Below are 22,813 nucleotides of genomic sequence, written 5' to 3' on the forward strand. Positions count from 1 at the left end.
TTATTGATATGTATGTTTCTATGACCATTTTCTTAATTGTTTTGGGTTTGTTTTTGTGGGCCCTTTTTTTCTCTTGTGTTTCAGACTTAGAGAAGTTCCTTTAGCATTTGTTGTAGAGCTGGTTTGGTGGTGCTGAATTCTCTTAGCTTTTGCTTGTCTGTAAAGCTTTTGATTTCTCCATTGCATCTGAATGAGATCCTTGCTGGGTAGAGTAATCTTAGTTGTAGGTTCTTCCCTTTCATCGCTTTAAGTATATCATGCCACTCCCTTATGGCTTGTAGAGTTTCTGCTGAGAAATCAGCTGTTAACCTTATGGGAGTTCCCTTGTATGTTATTTTTCGTTTTTCCCTTGCTGCTTTCAATAATTTTTCTTTGTCTTTAATTTTTGCCAATTTGATTATTATGTGTCTCGGCATGTTTCTCCTTGGGTTTATCCTGTATGGGGCTCTCTGTGCTTCCTGGACTTGGGTGGCTCTTTCCTTTCCCATGTTAGGGAAGTTTTTGACTATAATGACCTCAAATATTTTGGCAGGTCCTTTCTCTCTCTCTTCTCCTTCTGGGACCCCTATAATGCAAATGTTGTTGCGTTTAATGTTGTCCCAGAGGTCTCTTAGGCTGTCTTCACTTCTTCTCATTCTTTTTTCTTTATTCTGTTCAGCAGCAGTGAATTCCACCATTCTGTCTTCCAGGTCACTTATCCATTCTTCTGCCTCAGTTATTCTGCTATTGATTCCTTCTAGTGTAGTTTTCATTTCACTTATTGTATTGTTCATCTCTGTTTGTTTGTTTTTTAATTCTTCTAGGTCTTTGTTAAACATTTCTTGCATCTTCTCGATCTTTGCCTTCATTCTTTTTCCAAGGTCCTGGATCATCTTCACTATCATTCTGAATTCTTATTCTGGAAGGTTGCCTATCTCCACTTAATTTAGTTGTTTATCTGGGGTTTTTTCTTGTTCCTTCATCTGGTACATAGCCCTCTGCCTTTGCATCTTGTCTGTCTTCCTGTGAATGTGGTTTTTGTTCTACAGGCTGCAGGATTGTAGTTCTTCTTGCTTCTGCTGTCTGCCGTCTGGTGGATGAGGCTATCTAAGAGGCTTGTGCAAGTTTCCTGATTAGAGGGACTGGTGGTGGGTAGAGCCAGCTGTTGCTCTAGTGGGCAGAGCTCAGTAAAACTTTAATCCTCTTGACTGCTGATGGGTCTGGGTTCCCTTCCTGTTTGACGTGAGGCGACCCGACACTGGAGCCTGCAGGCTTTTTGGTGGGGCCCATGGCAGGCTCTGGGAGGGCTCAGGCCAATGAGTACCTCCCAGAACTTCTGCCGCTAGTGTTGCCCTCCCCACGGTGAGCCACAGCCACCCCCTGCCTCTGCAGGAGACCCTCCAACACCAGCAGGTAGGTCTGGTCCAGTCTCCCCTGGGTTCACTGCTCCTTCCCCTGCGTCCCGATGCGCACACTACTTTGTGTGTGCCCTCCAAGAGTGGAGTCTCTGTTTCCCGCAGTCCTGTCAGAGTCCTGCATTCAAATCCCGCTAGCCTTCAAAGTCTGATTCTCTAGAAATTCCTCCTCCCGTTGCCGGACCCCCAGGTTCAGAGGCCTGACGTGGGGCTCAGAACCTTCACTCCAGTGGGTGGACTTCTGTGGTATAAGTGTTCTCCAGTTTGTGAGTCACCCACCTGGCAGTTATGGGATTTGATTTTATTGTGATTGTGCCCCTCCTACCATCTCATTGTGGCTTCTCCTTTGTCTTTGGATGTGGGGTATCTTTTTTGGTGAGTTCCAGTGTCTTCCTGTCCTTGATTGTTCAGCAGTTAATTGTGATTCTGGTGTTCTCGCAAGAGGGAGTGAGAGCACGTCCTTCTACTCCGCCATCTTGGTTCAGGCTCTGTTCTTTGTTGTACAGGTATTGTAGCCAGCTTCTAAAGTGGTCCCAGTGATTCTTACGTGATAGTCACTCCCTTATACCTGTAAATTGTACCTAATTAACTAGATGCTCTAGCTGAAATGATTTCCTGGTGGAGTGTTAAGGTGCTTCCTGGCTTCCTCTAGATGATTATAGTAAAATATGAAAGGTAAAGTGACAGGTAGAATAGTAAACACAAGGGGTCACAGGAATTGCTGGTTTGGGGAATTATCAGTCTCTTTATGTTAATAAATGATGAATTTTTTTCTGAAAAAAAATCAAGAGAATTGAGAAATGGGTTTTTGGCAGAGATCAAATTCAGAGCGCTTGCAGGAAAACAAGATGGTCTAAAGTTGAAGCTGAGGGTGTGGCTGTACAGTCGCTTAAGATCTTAGAAAGATACAAAGTGGTGCCTTGGAAATCTGTCTGGTCTAGCAATAGGGCTTCTAAGAAGCTTAAGGGTGGTGTCTCTCAGTCATCTCAGCAGATGAAGAGAAGGGCTTGTCTTGAAGGAATTTTTGGTTGTGGCTTTTGTCTAAGGGATTGAAGTCCAATAAGATTCACAGAAGACATATGGTATTTTTGAGGGAATTGTATTTGCAGAAACTTTGAGGGAATCGTATTTGCAGAAACTCTGTAAACGTAGACTGAAAGTGACAGAGGATTACAAAATAAAAAGACCTTTAGTTCTCCAAAGTTCTTCAGCCAGGAAGCCGACTGAGAAAGCTACACATCTGCAAACACAAGGTACTTTCCAAGGAAATGGAAAGATAATTTTTAAGGCGGAGCCAAGTGTCTGGTGAGTGAAGCAGAAAACCATGAAGGAGGTGTTCCCTGACCTTGAATCCTGATGAAGGACCTGCCAACCTATGCTTTGCAGGACTTCAGAATTTCTGTGGATCAGTGACCTTTCATTTCTGCACATATTGAACTGGAGTGTGTCTATTGGTTACCCTACACCTGTCCCACCGTTGTATGTTGGGTGTATGGGGCAGGTAACTTTTTGCTTTAGTTCGCTGGCACTCAAGTTGAGAGACCTATTCAAGGGCTGTTTCTAAGGCACTACACCTGTGGAGCCTAGTGCTTCTCAGATTGAATGCCTTCCATTGAGCTGTTCAACTTTTGACTTAAGTTCCTTTAATCTTTGACCTCTATTCAAAATGAGTAAAATGAATCATGGATTGCAGCTTTCAGCTAGGTAGTTCACGCTGCCTTTTACTGATAGTACGTACACTAGACTAACATCCTACCGCTACAAACAGGTTTTTTTTTAAATGTCCCTGAGCTCCCTAACAGCATTGCTTTTCTCTGCCATACATTTGCTTCCCCTTTCCCTGAGTCCTCTCACGCGCCAAGAACCCAAACTGTTGAATTTAGTCTCTTCACCTTCCTTCATTTCCCTTTCGATCATTCCCTCCCACGTTGCCATCGCAGCCTGCCTTTTCTTCCTGTGGAGATGAGCTTCCCAGCATTGGAAGAGAGTAACTGCCTCTCTCCACGTGGCAGAGAGGACCCTCACGGCCACCTGTTAGGGAGTGAGGTGAGGTTTCAGGGGCCCTGAGAGGCTCACCCCTCAGATGTGGCGTTGCCAGCAGGTGTGAGGGGACCAGCCTGTGCTGGCATGTGAGGAGGCCATTCTCTTGCCTGAGAACCTGACAACGTGAAGGTGAAGAGTCGCTTGGCATCTGCACAAGCTCAAGCCCATAAAGGGTTTTCTTTTTTGAAGCGGAGTAAAGACAGAAGCTCCAGCTAATTCTGCTCACCCAGTGTGTCTCTACTATTGTCAGTGTTGGTGCAGCTGTTTACGTGAATGAAAAGCCTTGGTTTGTGAATGGAGGATTTGGGTTTTGAAATTAGATTGGAGGGCAACCTAGATTTTCATTCTGTGGAGGCACTTCCTGAGGCAGGTGCAGGGCATGAGTAATGACCACACCTCAACTCTGTGGCTCAGCCAATGATCACTGGGCTTCTCCTGGGTCCTACAGTGTGGTTTCCCTGTCTGTCAAGAGCCGGGTAAGCAACCAAACCCAGATTCCAGGTGTGGTATTCCGCAGTCGTTCTGTAATTTGTAATCATAGAAACAGAATGTTCCTCCTCTTCTTTCTTCCCTGCCAACAGTTTCTGGGTGGGTGAATGTCAGTAGCTGGAGTTATTTTTAAAGAGGAGAGGTGAGGCTTGTCGTGCAAAGCTGGGAAGAGGGCGTTTGTTTGCAGAGCAGAGCTGACATCCAAGTGTAGATTACTGCTCAGTGGCCAGGCACTTGTCCTATAACAGGTAATGTTTAACGTGCCAGTCACAAAGATCACAGGAACAGCGTATGCCTGGCATAAGAGAGCACTGCCGTTTATGCTCTGGCAAACTAAAAGGCTATACATGCGCACATATTAATATTATTTTTTTTACATACATGAGTGGCTTGGTCTTGCTTCCTCCTTTTTTGCTGGGTGTAATTGGACTTTGAAGCTTGGAAGTTATATCATAAAAATTGGTAACCTTTGTCTGAGAGAGAGCTCAGCTAAGCCATCACTTTCCACTTCTTTTCACAGGATAATATAAACGTTTTTTTGAAAGCTTGTGAACAGATTGGATTGAAAGAAGCCCAGCTTTTCCATCCTGGGGATCTACAGGATTTATCAAATCGAGTCACTGTCAAGTAAGTTTCACTGGTTTGTTACATGTTTTTTTAAACTTAGGGCTTGTAGCTTAAGTGTAAATAATTCCTGAGAGCTCTGATTACAGAAAAATTGTCCCTCTGTCTTCCTCTGTTTGCATTCCAAAACAGACCATTTAAGAAATAGTTTAGGGATTGTGAGTATGAAGCTGTCTGTAACTGAGACCGTGGTATATTATTATTTTAAATTCCTGTATTAGCCAAAATGGTGGTTTATATTAATGCTCGTCCAACATCATGGTGTTTGGTTGCTAATGGTGAGGATGCTCATTATATTTATAAAGAAAATGGAGAAGGTTATATTTTAGCTTACAGAGTAAAAATTATTTGAAATTAAGACATGATTGCTAACATAAAAATGAGAGTGGGGCAGTGATGAAAGAGACTTAATATTTGGAAAGCAGCGGTGCTTGGGACCAACATGTACCGCTAATGACTTTTGTCAACTGGCTGATTTCTAAAAATGAACTATTTTTCACTCTTTTAACAGTATGGATGAGAAAGTGAAAGTGGGGGGTGTGTGTGAAAACGTGCGCAGGTGTTTGTGTTGTGTTTTAGATGGAAAATGCCGTTTGTGTTTGAGTATATGGTTTCAGGAAATCTGGTTTTAAACTCTTGTAAGATTTTTCTCTTATAAATCTAAATTTGCTTTCAGTGAATCAGAATAAACTCATGTTACCAGCTCAGTGTGACAGGAAAATGATTCAATTTTGTAATAGTGACTTCTTCCTTATCATGGCTCTTAAACATAATTAGCATTTTTCCATTGGAAAAAATAAACACCTTATTCTATCTATAGAAATAATAGAAATGAAAAAATTAGCTTTTACCAATTCAAAGACTAAGTTTGAAGAGTTAATATCCCTGTTGTAATAGCTTTAAAGTTATTAAAAAATGACTGTAAAATCTTAAATATGGTCAAGATTTTTTTCTAAAGAAGAATAACCCTGTCTATAAATATTTTTTATAGTAAACATTGTCTTTAGCCATATAACCTAAAAACCTGGGTAGGATTAATCTTTTAAAAGCAATGATATATTTTTAAATGAACAAGCCATTTCATATCTATATGCTTCTAGTTCCGTTGAACAAGCATTTCTAAACGACACAGCAGTGATACGTGCATAGCAGGGATGGGTCTGTTAGCATTTCTGATTAATTGGAAGATTGTTGAGAGATGCTAAGTTTCGTCACCAAAATGGCATGTTTACTTCTGCAGTATTCGAGGTCATGTTTAATTTCCATGAAAAATAACCATGGATGAATTTATTTTTCCTAATCAGCATTCTCTCATATGACCTATCTGATGGGCAAAGAAATTTTTAACTTTCAAAGTGTTTTTCTTCAGTTGTTGCTGTCTATTAAGAAGAAATGTCTTTTCCCCTTAAAATCATACTGTTTTGAAACTCTGTAGCCGATGTTCGAGGAGGCTATGGACTTAATAAAACATGTTTGTTGGCTTCTAATAACAAGAGTGCCCTGAGTGAAACTTGCCTGGAGCCTGTTTCATGAGACGCTGGGTCTAAAGTGTTCAGGAAAAATCAGTATCTGGGCTCAGCCTTCAATGAAATGAAGTTAGTGACAAACCGAAACCGGGAGGTCACGTAGTTACAGCCGTAGTAGGAAGTATGCAGAACAACTTGTTTCAGTGGAAACCACAAGTCCATAAAAGCAAGATGTGTCCAAGTAGTCCTAGTGAGAACATCTGCATGAGGACCTCGACTCTCTTAATTAAGAGCATCGCCCTGACAGCTCCGTCTTGTTGGACCAAAGAGCACAGGGGTCGATCGTGGGACTGCTGCAAAGGAAGTGTAGGGTGGAGAGTGAGAAAGCTGGCAGACAGCTTCTTTAAATAGTTGGCCAGAGCTCTTCTGCCCTGAGATAGCTTTTTTAAAAAATTAATTAATTAATTAATTTTTGGCTGTGTTGGGTCTTCATTGCTGCGCGCAGGCTTTCTCTAGTTGCGGCGAGCAGGGGCTACTCTTCATTATGGTGCGCGGGCTTCTTATTGCGGTGGTTTCTCTTGTTGCAGAGCACGGGCTGTAGAGCGCGGGCTTCAGTAGTTGTGGCACGTGAGCTTCAGTAGTTGTGGCACGCGGGCTTCAGTAGTTGTGGCACGTGGGCTTCAGTAGTTGTGGCTCGCGGGCTCTAGAGCGCAGGCTCAGTAGTTGTGGCGTAGGGGCTTATTTGCTCTGCGGCATGTGGGATCTTCCCACACCAGGGCTCAAACCCGTGTCCCCTGAATTGGCGGGTGGATTCTTAAACACTGCACCACCAGGGAAGCCCTCTGAGATAGCATTTTTATAGAAGGAAGGGAAAATGTGAAGGAAAGCAAATAATTCCTTACGAAATAGTAATGCGTTTCTCTTTAGTTTCAGTTCTTATGCAACGTGGAGGCTTCTGTAGGTCAAAGATCTTGTCCTATATTTATTGTAGATTAAAAGCCTTGGTGTTGGTTAGACTGGTGGTTCTCAACTGGGGGCATTTGGCAACGTCTGGAGGTACTTTTGGTTGTTATAGCTGGGATGGGGGTGCTACCGCCATCCTGGGGGTCAGGGATGCTGCTAAATACCCTTCAGTTCAAAAGGGTATTTAGTGCCCTCTGTAACAAAGAATTTCTGATCGCAAATATCAGTAGTGCTGAGGTTGAGAGGCCTTGACTTCAGATTTTTAGATTTCCACTCTGCCAGCAAGATAATCATGTGGAAGGGAGGATACTGACATAAACTTTCAGCTGAAGTGTGACTTTTTACTTACTAATATAATAACATGTATTTCTGTGTTAGTATGTTTGTTCATTTTACGGAAAGGCTCATTGTATTTGGAGCGTGCAGTAAGGTGTGAGTACTTGGACATCATCTTGCCCATCCATATACATTAAAATTAGCAAAAGTAAAAAAAGAAAAAAAAAAGCTCAGGGGGCTTCCCTGGTGGCGCAGTGGTTGAGAGTCCGCCTGCCGATGCAGGGGACACGGGTTCGTGTCCCGGTCCGGGAAGATCCCACATGCCGCGGAGCAGCTGGGCCCGTGAGCCATGGTCGTGGAGCCTGCGTGGCCAGAGCCTGTGCTCCGCAACGGGAGAGGCCACAACAGTGAGAGGCCTGTGTACCGAAAAAAAAAATTAGCAAAAGTGTGGCAAACTATTTATTATTTTAAATGCTCTATCAAAATTCAATCCCTAAGATACTGCATTAACAGTTCACAGACCTGTTGTTGGTCGTCCTGCACATGTAATCTAAGATACACGTTTGCAGAACATACTGAGAGCAAAGAACTACATGTTGGCAAATGTGAGGTATTTTTTTTTGTTAGTGGACAACAGTCCACTATCTATGTTATTCAAAGCATAGATGACACAGAGCCTAGGAGAGTTGTATGTGGTGAGAATGAGTGGCAAGAGCAGACGCATTAATTTAAAGACCCCCTGCTGTTGAATCACTTCAATAATCCAGACCCTAAGTACAAATCTTATTTTCCAGTAGTTTGAGATTTACCATTTACTTTGTAACAATTTTCACTAGTCAAACAAGCTAGGGTACTCATTATATTTCTGTAATTATACATATTAATTTTCTAACTGAATTATTTTATTTGAAGGAAGTAATAGTTTGAACTTTTCCAAATATGTTTGAATTATTCCACTTATTTTGGGACTACATATATGCAAAAGTCAGTTGATACTTTTAATTTTGACATTCCTGACTTTGATGGACAGGGTGTATCTTTACTCCTTTTCTTCCCGAAAGGGTAGTAAGCAAACTGGGGACTTAGCCTCCATGAATGGTAGATTGAGGTTGAACCTATCCTAGTTGAGATGTTTACTGAGGCCGTGAAATTTAGCTTCTGCACCAATGATTAACTGCACCGTATTATTAACCATTTACCAAATATCCATACTGAACTTAGAAACACACAATCTGCAGAGAAGAGGGGGTGCGACTCCCACAGGGCCATCTCTGCACACTTTCTCTAAAAGGCCTGTGGGAGAGCAACCACAGTGCACTGCAGAGCTCCTACAGCAAGTGTCATGGTCTTTGTGGTGGCATCTGGTCATTAAGAGGCACAGAACAATGACTCGTTGTGGAAAGCAACTCAACAGAGCAGCCCAGACGTCCTGTATTGGAGGATTGAAGTTGACAGAAAGGTAGAGTTGAACATTAAAGGTTTTAATTTTGTGTCTAGCATTTTGACTCAGACTAAGTCCTGCATTTAAACCATTGCTCTAAACCAAATTATATATTGAAATTTTTAAGCTGAGAATTTGAACAGATTATAAACATGTTTTTTCTTTCTACCCCCTTACCATTCCAATCCAGTTTTTCGCACTTCCTTAGATACATTCTGTTCATAATACAATTATAGGATGGCGATGCTTTTGAACACAATATTTGTCATGCAAAGAAAAAGTATTTTTTAGTGTACACTTACTCTTTCGTTATTTGCGGTATTAATATTTTAGTTCTAAAATGTGACTTGAAATATTATTGACTGAGTTTTTAAAAAAGGTCTGTTTATCAAATGGAGGGTGGAGAAATCAAGAATCTGTTATTTTTACATGTACTAGTTACCAAAGGAACAGTAGTTGGGAGCGAAATTAGTGTTAACATATTTCCCTTGTGAAAATAAAGGAGGCCCAAAATGATATTTTAAGGATTTAGCTGATCTCTAAAGCTTCAAAAGGGTACTTGATTTTGCAGCAATACTGTAAAGTCATGTCTTAGGAATTAAGTTCCCAGATGGCTCTCTTTTACAGTCTGCCAAATTTGACTTGAGATATGAATGTGTATGTGTATTTTTTTAAGGTTGTTATTCATATAAGTAAAAATATACCTACTTTGAATTGTATAATTTTCAACTTTCTCTCATTTAAACCTGATTTTACTACTTTTTTTCCCCAGATGTGTCTTTCAAATGAGTTTCTCAATGTCTTAATCTGTTTAAAAAAAACGAAAAGGAAAAAAGCAACCTTAATGGTATCTAAACTTGGATCTGTAACTTGAGTATGGGGACTTCCACCTGTCAATTCATGTTACTATTTTAAAATGTTCCCTCCCTTCCTACCAAGTAATTAGAACAGAATAAAAGAGAAAGGAAATTTACTGCATCACATATATCTCTATCCCATTCATTCTCTGGTGTTAGGTAGTTACTGAAAGGGGGACATTAATTCTTTTGGGTTGCCAAAGTCCTGTTTAAGGTCAGCAGCAAAAATATATGGTCACATTTTTCAAATGATCTTTAATTGCAAAGTTTGACTTTCTAAGAGTCTGCTCAGCTGCAGAGAAGGTGGTGGGATATGAGCTGCAGGGACAAACTGTAACTAGCAGTTTTATCTGGCATTTATTTCTCTCCATTTCTAGTTCTTAATTTATTTCTTCGATAGATCAACACTTTCTGGATGCCAAGTCTCCTTCCTCAATTCCCCACTCCCTCAAATCCAAAGAGCCATGGGGTCTGATTTTGTCTTGGTTTGCTGGGTGAGACTTCATGTTATAGACTTTTTTTTTTTTTTTTTTTTTTTTTTTGCGATATGTGGGCCTCTCACTGTCGTGGCCTTTCCCGTTGCCGGATGCGCAAGCTCAGCGCCCATGGCTCACGGGCCCAGCCGCTCCGCGGCATGTGGGATCCTCCCGGACCGGGGCACGAACCCGTATCCCCTGCATCGGCAGGCGGACTCTCAACCACTGAGCCACCAGGGAGGCCCCATGTTATAGACTTTTATGGCCAGGGTCTTTATCTACAAAAGTAACCCATCCTAAATTCATTGCTCCAAAGAATCTCACTTGGTGACTCATCTTGATCAGCAGTTGTCATGAGTCAGTTCATGGGAAGGTGGTAGAATTTGCTTCCCCTATCAGATAGCATTTGTTTTATAATGTGGTCCTTCAAAGGGTTAAACCAAAGAGATATTTTTGTTGAAGAGATTATTTTTTCACCTAATTATCTGTAGGGCTGCCTTTGTTGAATTAATCAAACTTTTACAGTTACATGCACTGTAATATCTGTAGTCCTGTCAGTCATTTTTGAAAATGAGAGCTTCACCAGTCACTGGAGATATTAAGCATTGTTTTTCCCTGAATTTCATGCTATATTCTGGTCTGATTTAACTGATTATTTGAGTGAAGGGTGTACATGTGAGGTGCGTGTGCTTACATCTGTTTCTGGAGCTACAGAGTAGAAAGTGGCAGTTAATCCAGCTGTGGGGAAATTTTGGTTTCATTCACTTGCCAGTCATACAGCAAGCATTGATTCAGCATCTTCTCTGTGGCCAGTACTTATACAGACATAAATAAGATGGAGTCCTGCCGTTAGAGGGGTTCACATTATAGAGGAAATGTCCTCATAAGTTAAGTTAGAATACATTGTATTAAATGCACAGGGCTCTCTGGGACTATAGAGATGAACAGTCATTTCAGCTTTTTAATCAGGAAACACTTCTGACTGAAGGTGACGTTGGTCTCTCTTCTGGGCTTTCAAAGCATTCCTTGTTTTTACCTACATCTAATTTTTCCCTAGACTTGAAGCTATCTGAGGGCAGAGATAATGCATTCCCTACTCCCTTTAGTCTCCTCCTGACACCTTAGGTGTTAAATACTTATTTGAAAATCAGATTTTAATTATGAAGATATCACGGAAATCTTAAAACCAGGCTTCGGAGATGAGAACTGAATATTTCTTTGCTGAGTGCTCCTCTCTTTCTTCCTCATCTTTCAAAATTGCAAAGCAGATCTGGGAAAGCAGTCACTAAACTTTTGGTTTGCTGGGTGAGACTTTTACTTATCATTTCAGACTATTGCAACACAATCTGAAATTTATACAGTTTCAAAGAAGAATGTGTGTTTCCTCGCAGTTGTGTGGATAAATCTCAAATTGGAATTTTGGGCCATGTACTTTCCAACGTATTTGATGGAAGTTTTAATCCTTATGCTGATGTCCAATGATAAATGCTAATGTTGTTTTAACTGACATTTGAGGGATGTTGTTCCATGCTTATACTTACATGAAGTTTTGGAAACATTTTAATGTTCTCATACCATCACCAATCTAAATGTATGCTTAAGACTTGGGTGGAAAAGTATAGTGGTTACGTAGGTAGTTGGAATATCTTGTGGAAGCTCAAGGGCAAGGGACAGAAAATTTTAAAAGCAGGAATCAAGAGTGGAGGTAGGGGCTTCCCTGGTGGCGCAGTGCTTGAGAGTCCGCCTGCCGATGCAGGAGACGCGGGTTCGTGCCCCGTTTCGGGAGGATCCCACATGCCGCGGAGCGGCTGGGCCCGTGAGCCATGGCCGCTGAGCCTGAGCGTCCGGAGCCTGTGCTCCGCAAATGGGAGAGGCCACAACAGTGAGAGGCCCGCATAACGCAAGGAAAAAAAAAAAAAAAAGAGTGGAGGTAACTTAACGGGAAGTCATTCAAGTTACTTTAATAAGAAGTTTTACCAACAAGTTTACAGTAAGCCTTGTTTCTTCCAAAGTCAAGCTATCTGCCTTGGTACCTCTTACCTTTGCCTAGCATTAAACACCAAAGCCAATTTGAAAAAAGTCACAAATTGCCTTTGACTTTGGCATGATAAAAACTATTTGAAGAATATGAGCACACAGAAATACGATTTCTTAGCAGTTCATTTGAATTGTTTCTAGTATATACCCCAGGCTGAGTTTCTTTCTCACCCAGGATGGAATAGAAGTTCAGATGATGTGCATCAATTGTCATGAATAGATAATCATCCTAACAATAGCAGGGACTTTAGGTGCCTGACATGGGTTTAATCCCATCCCATTCAGTCACCTGGTGGCTGAATGACCTTAGACAGGTTAGTTTTCCTCCCTGTGATCACTTTACTGCTCAGTGAACAAGAGAGATGGAATGGCTAATATCCTGGAGCTTAGCAAATAATACCATTTGGGGGATAGCCCTACCCCGCAAGGATATTGTACTGATTTTCATAAAGTCATGTATGTAAAGTGTATAGTTCTTGACATATAGTAGTGCTCAATAAGTGGTACTGAATTATCAATTGTGATCATTTATTTTATTTTTTTAACATCTTTATTGGAGTATAATTGCTTTCCAATGGTGTGTTAGTTTCTGCTTTATAACAAAGTGAATCAGCTGTACATATACATATATCCAGATTCTTTTTTTTTTTTTTTTTTTTTTTTTTTTTGATGTCCGCGGGCCTCTCACTGTTGTGGCCTCTCCTGTTGCGGAGTACAGGCTCCGGATGCTCAGGCTCAGTGGCCATGGCTCACGGGCCCAGCCGCTCCACGGCATGTGGGATCTTCCCGGACCGGGGCATGAACCCGTGTCCCCTGCATTGGCAGGCGGACTCTCAACCTCTGCGCCACCAGGGAAGCTCTATTCAGATTCTTGACCCTATGAAGTGAAGATATGTGTGCCCTATAGAAGAACATGGAGGGAAAAATTTGGCCCCCAGCTACTTAAATTGTGATGATTGGCTATAGGCTCTTTGTTTATGAGAATTTTAGCCATTTTAGACTTATCTCTTCTTTCAGTTAGGAGCAGATGTTAAAACAGATGTTTTTCTGACATGTATGTTTAGTCAGCTTTTTACAGTGTATCTATTTCATTATAATAGCAAAGCTGGAAACCAGAGAACATATATCTAAGTTATTTACTCTTCCTCCTGTTTATGTGGGACCAACATAATTTTATTAACTTTTTGAGACCTCAATTTTCTGTGTATTTTATGAAATGTTAGAAATATTGTAGTTTGATTTGGATTTAGTTCCTTAAAATGTTTCTATTTCCATATTTTAAAAAGCAAAAAAAAAAAAATACATAAAACCACAAGCAGTCTACAACACAAATCCAAATTCAAAACTTTACTTTGGTGATTGGTTTAATTGTTTCATCCCATTTTTCCTCTCCTGTAAAAATTCTTATCGTTTTGGTCATTAGGAGAGGAGAGGTGGTTATCCTTTGGATAGGCAAGATCAGATCAGATGCTGTTCTCTAAAAGGCTTTTGTAGGCCTTATGAATTTTTTGGGTGGGGGCGCGGATAGGTGTTCATAATGTTTACAGAATTCATATGCACACTGCAGCTATGTTGTCCCCCAGACAGAAAACTTAGCTGCTTCTTTTGGGTATCTCCCATCTGTGCTGTCCATCAAAAGGCTACTGTACTGATAGCATAAAGGTCTTGATTATAAATATTTGTAGATTTAACTCTGGACATGAACAATCATAACTAGCAATAGGCACTGTTTGTGAGGTCATAAGCCTTGGTTCTTATTTACTTCCAGTTGTACATGGTGAAACACATCAAGAAACTAGGAAGTATACTTTCGTGTTGATGCTTTGACATAACATTATAGCTTGGTTCTTTTAAAATGAAGAGCCTCGCTATCAAATATTGAATAGGTATAAAAGTTGTATATTGATCATTTATTGGTTATTTTAAAGAGTCTAGGTTAATGGAGTAGTTATATTTTAGGGGTAATTGCCCTGGTATAATTTGTCATGCTGAGCAGCCATCCCAGGTGGGATTGGCTGCTGATGGACTGATTCTCCATTTTTCAGAGACATACCTTCTGCGTATCCCTACTGAACTGAGAGGCAGGGTGATGGTCACTTTTTCTTAAGAGCTTAAAAGCATTGCTTCAGATACTACTGACCAAAATATACACAGTAAACTTAAGAAAACATGTTCCCAAAGTGTTCCTGAGAAACCTTTAATTTTAAGGAAAAGTGTACACCTGCTATATAAATTAAGGATACTTGCCACATTAAATGCATATGATAGTGTAATAAAATTCCATTCAAAAATAAGTAGGTTAAAAACATACTTGAATGAGCACACTTCAGGTAAGCCAGTTTTTCTTAAGTTAAAAAAGGAAAAAGTGGGGGATCTTGGTGGCCTGGAAAAAGCAGCTGCTTTGAATTAAGCTCTGTTTGCATTAACCACCATAAATTTCAGAAGGGTTTGTGCTGTGTATTTTGAGCACTTTGCGGAGAAATCCCTAGATATCAAGTATCACTGTTATTACATTTCACCATTTCATTACATTATAATAACATTGATGGCTGCTAGACTTTGTGAAATGCTTTTGTTCTGTATTTTTTCTTTCACTTTTACTGAGATGAACGGAAATAATCTTCAAAAGAATCTATGTCTGGGTAGACAATTTGGCTGACATGTTACTAGGCTTCTTTTGACTTAATATTGAGAAGAAACATTCTCTACTAAGTGGGGAGCTCAGACTTTATTTTGTGTATAATGTGTATTCATCTCAAAAGTGTGCAGTAGAGCACACACGTGTACACACACTAAGAACATATGTGAAAATTTGTAAAAGGTTTCAAAGAGTGAGGCACCAGACCCTGAGGGTCCCTAGATCCTTTTTTATTTTAGTGAAGAATTCATTTCACCAGAAGGGCTTGGTCCCTGTCTTGGAGGAGAAATAGGAATAGTATGATTAAATATTGGTGTCTAAAGCATGCCCATCCCAGATTAAGAAATAGAGCTCTATGTCCTTTCTCATATTTTTCATTCTCTTTTTCATTCTGCTTGCAAGAAAGAGTCAGGGTAAAAAATTCCCGTAAAGACTGATATCCATTGATGTAAGCTTTGAGCTGCTAGAGCAAGAGATTACTGCTGCTGGGGTATCTAGAAGCAGCACAGTCCTGATGGGCTGAAGAGGGAGGGTGGGCAGGTACGTGAGGCTTAGCCTAGGGGTACTGAGTTCTCTCATCTGTACACCTTTTATCTTGTGGCTTGTCAACCGCATCCATTGAATATTTAATATGTGCTGTGTACAGACCCTGAATCCTGGGTGGGTAGAAGAGAAAAAAAGACCTACTCTTTCTCTACCTCGTTCTTAAAACCATAAATGGGGAAGATGAAAAAAGCATTCTTCAGTCTTAGTGTTTGCTTTTGTGTCTTAAAGAGCATTGCAATGATTTACAGTTTACAACTCTAAGGGAACGATGGATTTAGACTGATGAATATCAACTAGGTGAGGGCATCACTGTACTAGAGTGTCCGGAATATTTCATAAATACTCCATCAGGTTTAGAGGCCTGACAGACAGCTAGCTATCTGTCAGGTGTTTTACATTAGTTATTTCTAACCTAGTAACAGCCCAGCCAGCCATCTTGCTTCCAATGCATGAAATGAAGGGAGTCAGAGAGAAGAGTAACTTGCTTAGCTTATCTTGGGCAAATAACAGAGCTAGGATTTAAATTCAGGGGGTGTCTTAGCCTTCAAAGCTTGGATTGCTTCCACTGTATTGTCTAAACAGACTTGAACAGACTTTAAAAACTTGCTAATATTCTTTCTAGTGCTATGGGACTGAAATTGTCTGAGTTGCTGCTTAACCAGGCCAGCTATAGCCCAGATGGATTGGTGTGTATGACTGATATTACCTCATTTGATACATGGCCAATATCTTTATATTATAATTAAAATTTCCCCCTAGTTTGTGAGCTAAGTAACTTCAAATAGATACAATATTACTATGTGCCATTAAATCTAAGATCAGTGCTTTTAAGATCTCCTTATTCTAGAAATGTTAAATAGACACATGTGTACCTTAGAATAGAAGAAGTATGCTACATGTATGGTCTTTTCTCCCTGTCCAGTAGAGAAATAATAGAGTATTTGGATTTTATTGATATGCACACATAAAGGCCTTTGTAGGTTTTATGACCTTTACACAGATAGTTATGAATGTTCAGTTGTATTTGCCATTCTAATGGAACATTCCTGTTAGAGGCTGTGGATTGTAAAACCTTACTAAGCTAAATTGCTCAGGATCATACTACCACACTTTGACCTTTACAGCATTGGCATGAAACATATTTAAAAACAGAACTGGCAGGAAATTATTCTAAATAAGTTATTAATTTACCAATTTTTTTCTTTTTTTTTTTTTTTGTGGTACATGGGACTCTCACTGTTGCGGCCTCTCCCATCGTGGAGCACAGGCTCCAGACGTGCAGGCTCAGTGGCCATGGCTCACGGGCCCAGCCGCTCCGCGGCATGCGGGACCCTCCCAGACCGAGACACGAACCCGTGTCCCCCGCATCGGCAGGCGGACTCTCAACCACTGCGCCACCAGGGAAGCCCCTAATTTACCAGTTATTGTTGCTTCATTTTACTTGTTAAAACCAAACCAAAAAACTCTCCAGAAAGTGGGCATAAAGGGAACCTACCTCAACATAATAAAGGCCATATACGACAAAACCACAGTCAACATTATTCTCAGTGGTGAAGAACTGAAAGCATTTCCTCTAAGATCAGGAAGAAGACAAGGATGTCCATTCCCACCACTATTATTCAACATAGTTTTGGAAGTCCTAGCCACAGCAATCAGAGAAGAAAAAGAATTAAAAGGAGTACAAATTGGAAAAGAAGAAGTAAAACTGTCACTGTTTGCAGATGACACGGTACTATACATAGAGAATCCTAAAGATGCCACCTGAAAACTACTAGAGCTAATCGATGAACTGGGTAAAGTTGCAGGATACAAAATTAATGCAGAGAAATCTCTAGCATTCTTATAAACTAATGATGAAAAATCTGAAAGAAAAATTAAGGAAACACTCCCATTTACCATTGCAACAAAAAGAATAAAATACCTAGGAATAAATTTACCTAGGGAGACAAAAGACCTGTATGCAGAAAACTATAAGACACTGATGAAAGAAATTAAAGATGGTACCAACAGATGGAGAGATAAACCATGTTCTTGGATTGGAAGAATCAATATTGTGAAAATGACTATACTACCCAAAGCAATCTACAGATTCAATGCAATCCCTATCAAATTACCAATGGCGTTTTTCACAGAACTAGAACAAAAAATCTTAAAATTTGTTTGGAGACACAAAAGACCCGAATAGCCAAAGCAGTCTTGAGGAAAAAAAAACAGAGCTGGAGGAATCAGACTCCCTGACTTCAGACTATACTACAAAGCTACAGTAATCAAGACAGTATGGTACTGGCACTAAAACAGAAATATAGATCAATGGAACAGGATAGAAAGCCCAGAGATAAACCCACACACCTATGGTCAACTAATCTGTGACAAAGGAGGCAAGGATACACAATGGAGAAAAACAGTCTCTTCAGTAAGTGGTGCTGGGAAAACTGGACAGCTACATGTAAAAGAATGAAATTAGAACACTCCCTAACACCATACACAAAAGTAAACTCAAAATGGATTAAAGGCCTAAAAGTAAGACCCGACACTATAAAACTCTTAGAGGAAAACATAAGAAGAACACCCTTGGACATAAATCACAGCAAGATATTTTTTGATCCACTTCCTAGAGTAATGGAAATAAAATATTTTTTATTTTATAAAAAATAAACAAATGGAACCTAATGAAACTTAAAAGCTTTTGCACAGCAAAGGAAACCATAAACAAGACGAAAAGACAGCCCTCAGTGTGGGAGAAAATATTTGCAAACGAATCAATGGACAAAGGATTACTCTCCAAAATATAGAAACAGCTCAAGCAACTCAATATCAATAAAACAAACAACCCAATCAAAAAATGGGCAGAAGACCTAAATAGATGTTTCTCCAGAGAACACATACAGATGGCCAAAAAACACATGAAAAGATGCTCAGCATCACTAATTATTAGACAAGTGCAAGTCAAAACTACAATGAGGTATTACCTCTCACCAGTTAGAATGGGCATCATTAGAAAATCTACAAACAACAAATGCTGGAGAGCGTGTGGAGAAAAGGGAACCCTCTTGCATTGTTGGTGGGAATGTAAATTGATACAGCCACTATGCAGAACAGTATGAAGCTTCCTTAAAAAACTAAAAATAGAATTACCACATGACCCAGCAATCCCACTACTGGGCATATACCCAGAGAAAACCATAATTCAAAAAGACACACAGACCCCAATGTTCATTGCAACACTGTGTACAATAGCCAGGTCATGGAAGCAACCTAAGTGTCCATCGACAGAGGAATGGGTAAAGAAGATGTGATACATATACACAATGGCATATTACTCCTCCATAAAAAGGAACGAAATTGGGTCATTTGTAGAGACGTGGATGGACCTAGAGACTGTCATACAGAGTGAAGTAAGTCAGAAGGAGAAAAACAAATATCGTATATTAACGCATATTTTTGGAATCTAGAAAAATGGTACAGAGGAACCGGTTTGCAAGGCAGAAATAGAGACACAGATGTAGAGAACAAGCATATGGACACCAAGGGAGGAAAGGGGGGTGGGATGAATTGGGAGATTGGGATTAACATATATACACTACCATGTATAAAATAGACAGCTGGGCTTCCCTGGTGGCGCAGTGGTTGGGAGTCCACCTGCCGATGCGGGGGACACGGGTTCATGCCCCGGTCTGGGAGGATCCCACATGCCGCGGAGCGGCTGGGCCCGTGAGCCATGGCCGCTGAGCCTGCGTGTCTGGAGCCTGTGCTCCGCAGCGGGACAGGCCGCAGCAGTGAGAGGCCCGCGCGTACAGTAGAAACTAACACAACATTGTAAAACAACTATACCCCAATAAAAGATAAAATAAAATAAAATAGAATCACAGGAGAAACCCATTACACTGAAACATGGTTGTCAAAATAGTTCTGAAACACAAATATGAAATATAACAGTGTTTTTATTAATGTATTAAATTTTAAAATACAAACAAATTAAAAATAAATTTATCCTTAAAGCCTTAAAAAAAATTAAAAATTAACTTATCTTTAAAAAAAACCGACTAAACCATGACTCCCTCCTCCAAACATCCTTGGCTGGGAATAAGTGCTTATAAATTATTTATATATATACATATAATATAAATATATATATATAATATTTTCATTTCAGTTTAGGTTATTGTATATTAAATCTTACGTAAAACATTAATGCTTGATAATTTGAAGTCCTGTCTGAAAGCTCAAGCTAAAAGCAAAAAGGTAAATTATAGTCATATTACGTATAGCTTATTGAATTAAAGAGGAATTAATTCAGTACATCACTGCAAGTCCTGCTATCAGCGTAGCCATTGGAGGGTTTGAAACAGGTGGTAAGTACAAAGCGCCAAGTGTAACAGTAAATAACACTGTCTAATTTCGGTAAGATGAAACTCCTGGGGGATCAGATAGTGACTCAGAAAAGCAAAGTCCAAGAAATGACTCAAGCACAGGGACACTTTAAGAATTCCTTTCCTAAGACTTAGGACAAGTGGAGTGATCCCTTCTTCCACCACGTCATTAGAAGTTATTTCTTGCTAGTTGTTGAATGTAAACCTTTCATTCGTAGGAAGAAATATTAAACTTTTATGTTGTGAGTGTGATGTTTTTCGAGAGCCAAAGGTAGATGAAACTAATAGTAGCCTAAGATACACGTATAAGAGAAGAATACAAATAAGGAAAAATTTCCTTTTAAATACCTAGTGGGATGGGTTAGATGCAATAATAGAAAACACTTGTTTTAAGGCTGTTGAATATGTAAAAGGAGGAAAAGTACTGCTTTTGGGAGACGGAGTGAACGAGAGTGGAAAGAAAGTAACATTTGAATGCTTTGCTTAATGCCTTGTATAATCTTACACCCTCTTTGTTAGAAAGAGTGGCTGCTTGAGTATATACCAGTATGGAAGCTGAGAGGTTTGGCCTCTCACTCAAGGTCACGTGCCTAGCACAAGTGGGAACCCTCATTAGGACTCCAAACCCAGTTTCTCTCCATTATAATAATTCTGCTTTCAAGTGTATCCTAACGAAAGACAGGAAGATCGAACAAAGGAATTTTGAACGTGTTAACGTGTATCTGTCAGACACGAGCTCCGTGAAGTTGGTTGGATAGGAGGGAAGTTTTGGAGATACAGAAGAATTTGTAATTTCTAGAAGCTGTGGGTGAGAAATTACCCAGACTTTACTGAGAGTGAGAGTGCTTTAAACAAGTGCTTCTCAAACTTCAGTGTGCATGTAGAACACCTTGGGCTCTGATTCAAATGCAGATTCTGATTCGTTAGGTCTGGACAGGGCTGGGATTCTGTATTTCTAGCAAGCTCCCAGGCTGTGCCGATGAGCACCACGCTCTGAGTTACATGTATTTAGGCAATTAATGATAGTGATCACATACTGGAGTGAGGGTTTAATAGAGATATTGGGGCAGATGTAAGGCTTTAGTGTGGATCTGGAAGATAAGTTGGATTTGAGTGAGGTGGGAGAATACTACAGGAAGACTGGCACATCCGGAGGCACAGAAGTGAGAAGTTCTAATCATTCATTTTAGAGAGCCCTTTAGATGCAAAGCAATGAGTAAAGTTAAGTAAGATCTCCGCTCTTGAGGCCTGAACTTATTTGGGGAGTAGGGTAGGTATGTAAGGCATGGACCTAGTCTAGGTTGGCAGATTAGAGGCAGGATGACAGGTAGGTTGGGACCAGCTTGAGTGGTACCTCGAGTATCCTGGCTGGGGGAGTTTGAGCTATCTCTTAGGTACTGGGATTTCTACCAAAAGCTTGGTGCAGAGGGTTACAATGTTAAAAATCAGAGATTTAGAAAGATGGGGTAATGAAGCAGAATATAAAATGGATTGACTGAGAACTAGCTTGGAGGCTGGGACAGATGTTGGGAAATGGTTGCAGTTCATGGGTGTTTTGATAAGGATGCAAACTGCTGAAAGCAGTAACAGTGTGAAAGAGGAGAAGATATTTGAAGTAGACGTGATGGGGGTTGATTAGAATGAAAGAGCAAGAAGGGCCAGCTTTTGAGCTTGTGCAGCTATTAGCAGAAACGGGAAAGGTAGCCAATTCGGGGGCAAGATAGAAATGAGGTCTTAACACATTGCACTGGACATGACAGTAGAGTATCCAAATGGAAATGTAGGAGTTGTTAATGCATTTAATCAGAAATTATGGTCTTTTTCCCTTCCTTTAAATGCCAACGAAAAGAAGGAATTATTATTTGAGTCCAAAATCTCTTTTCTGTAGTACCTTCTGGAAGTGTTAGGCCGGATTTCTTGTCCTAGGAACTACTTTGCTTTTGGAGTAAGGGCAGTGGGAATGTCATGCCCTCACAGGAAACTGTGGGCTTGGCCTCTGGGCTCAGGTGGATATTCAAATCAGTTTAGAGAATCCAACATCACTGTGTGTCCTAGCCTTGGGGTCCTTAAATCATAAATACCCCAGTTTGCCTGGTAGCCACAGTCTGGGTCAGTGCTGGCCATACTAACCCCACTCACTTGCTTTGTATATTCTCCTACAACCTGAGCAAAAGTTGTCCCTTGTCTGTCTTGTCAACATCTTTTAAATCTAAACTCTGCGTCTCTTGTCAGCAACTGTTCCAGACAAGAATATGTACAGCTCCCCCATAGAATAGACCATTTCAGGCACATTGTGTCCAAATTCGTACAACAAAATGTACTTATCTCCTTGTTTTTTCTCCCACCCATGAAAACGTTACTCCCAAACAACAGCATTGAAAAACAAAACTATGGAGTCTGCAAAGCATCTCATTCAGCCTGACGGAATTTTATAACCCAAAACTGCTTCCACTTCTGTTCATCAAGGTTGGAAAAATAACAGTATTTTAGGGCAGGTGTAACACCAGGGAATTGGATTCAATAACTAGATGGATGGATAAATGAATGAGTTTAACAAATATTTATAGTGTTCTTACTCTGTGCATGGCACTGTTCTAGGGATTGGAGATCCAGTTTTGTGGTGAAAAGGACAAAGCCTTGCCATTCTTAGGCATAAATTCTAATAGGGAGGACAATAATGAATAAAAATATAAAGTGATGGGAGGTGGTGATAGGACTCTGAAACAAAATAAATCAGGGGTGGAGAGAGCACGTCAGGAAGGTTCGTTTTGATATGATATTTTAAGCATAGTTTTAGATAAAATTCTACATTCAGTAGATTTTAAAGGTACTAATAAAACTAGCTATTGGGATTAATGTTACATTTTATTAGAATCGTAAAGAGTTTTGGTAAACTTTTCTCCTAAAACAAGCTCACTGATTTGAAGCTTTAGAGTATTTTAAAGTGAAGCATCGGAAAGGAGGTCCATTAACCTCTGAAGGTCGGGCTGCAGGTTGGGGTGCGTCTGCACACGAGGCTTCCCCTCCTCTGCACCTGACTCCCATCTGGCAGCCTGCTGGCTGGCAGGGCTTGTGTCTTTGCATTTAGGTTTCACCCTCGCAATGAATTAAGGGTTCAGTTTTTGTTTTAAGATTTTATATGGTTTGAATTCAAGGAAGCTTGCTTTGATCAGATAATTAAATACTTACGGTA

At 40.3% G+C, this 22,813-nt stretch overlaps 1 protein-coding gene across 1 annotated transcript in view; it reads left to right on the forward strand.

Moving 5' to 3' along the window:
- The first annotated feature begins 4,425 nt into the window (after nt 1–4,425).
- Nucleotides 4,426–22,813, forward strand: part of LMO7 (LIM domain 7) — a 97,674-nt gene continuing 79,286 nt past the window's right edge. The window contains exon 1 of the mRNA XM_007446598.1: nt 4,426–4,553. The gene's annotated coding sequence lies outside the window, so the exon portion shown is untranslated. The remainder of the gene's footprint in view (nt 4,554–22,813) is intronic.

This window comes from Lipotes vexillifer, unplaced genomic scaffold, assembly GCF_000442215.2.
Source record: "Lipotes vexillifer unplaced genomic scaffold, Lipotes_vexillifer_v1.1 scaffold994, whole genome shotgun sequence".
Lineage (NCBI taxonomy): Eukaryota > Metazoa > Chordata > Mammalia > Artiodactyla > Lipotidae > Lipotes > Lipotes vexillifer.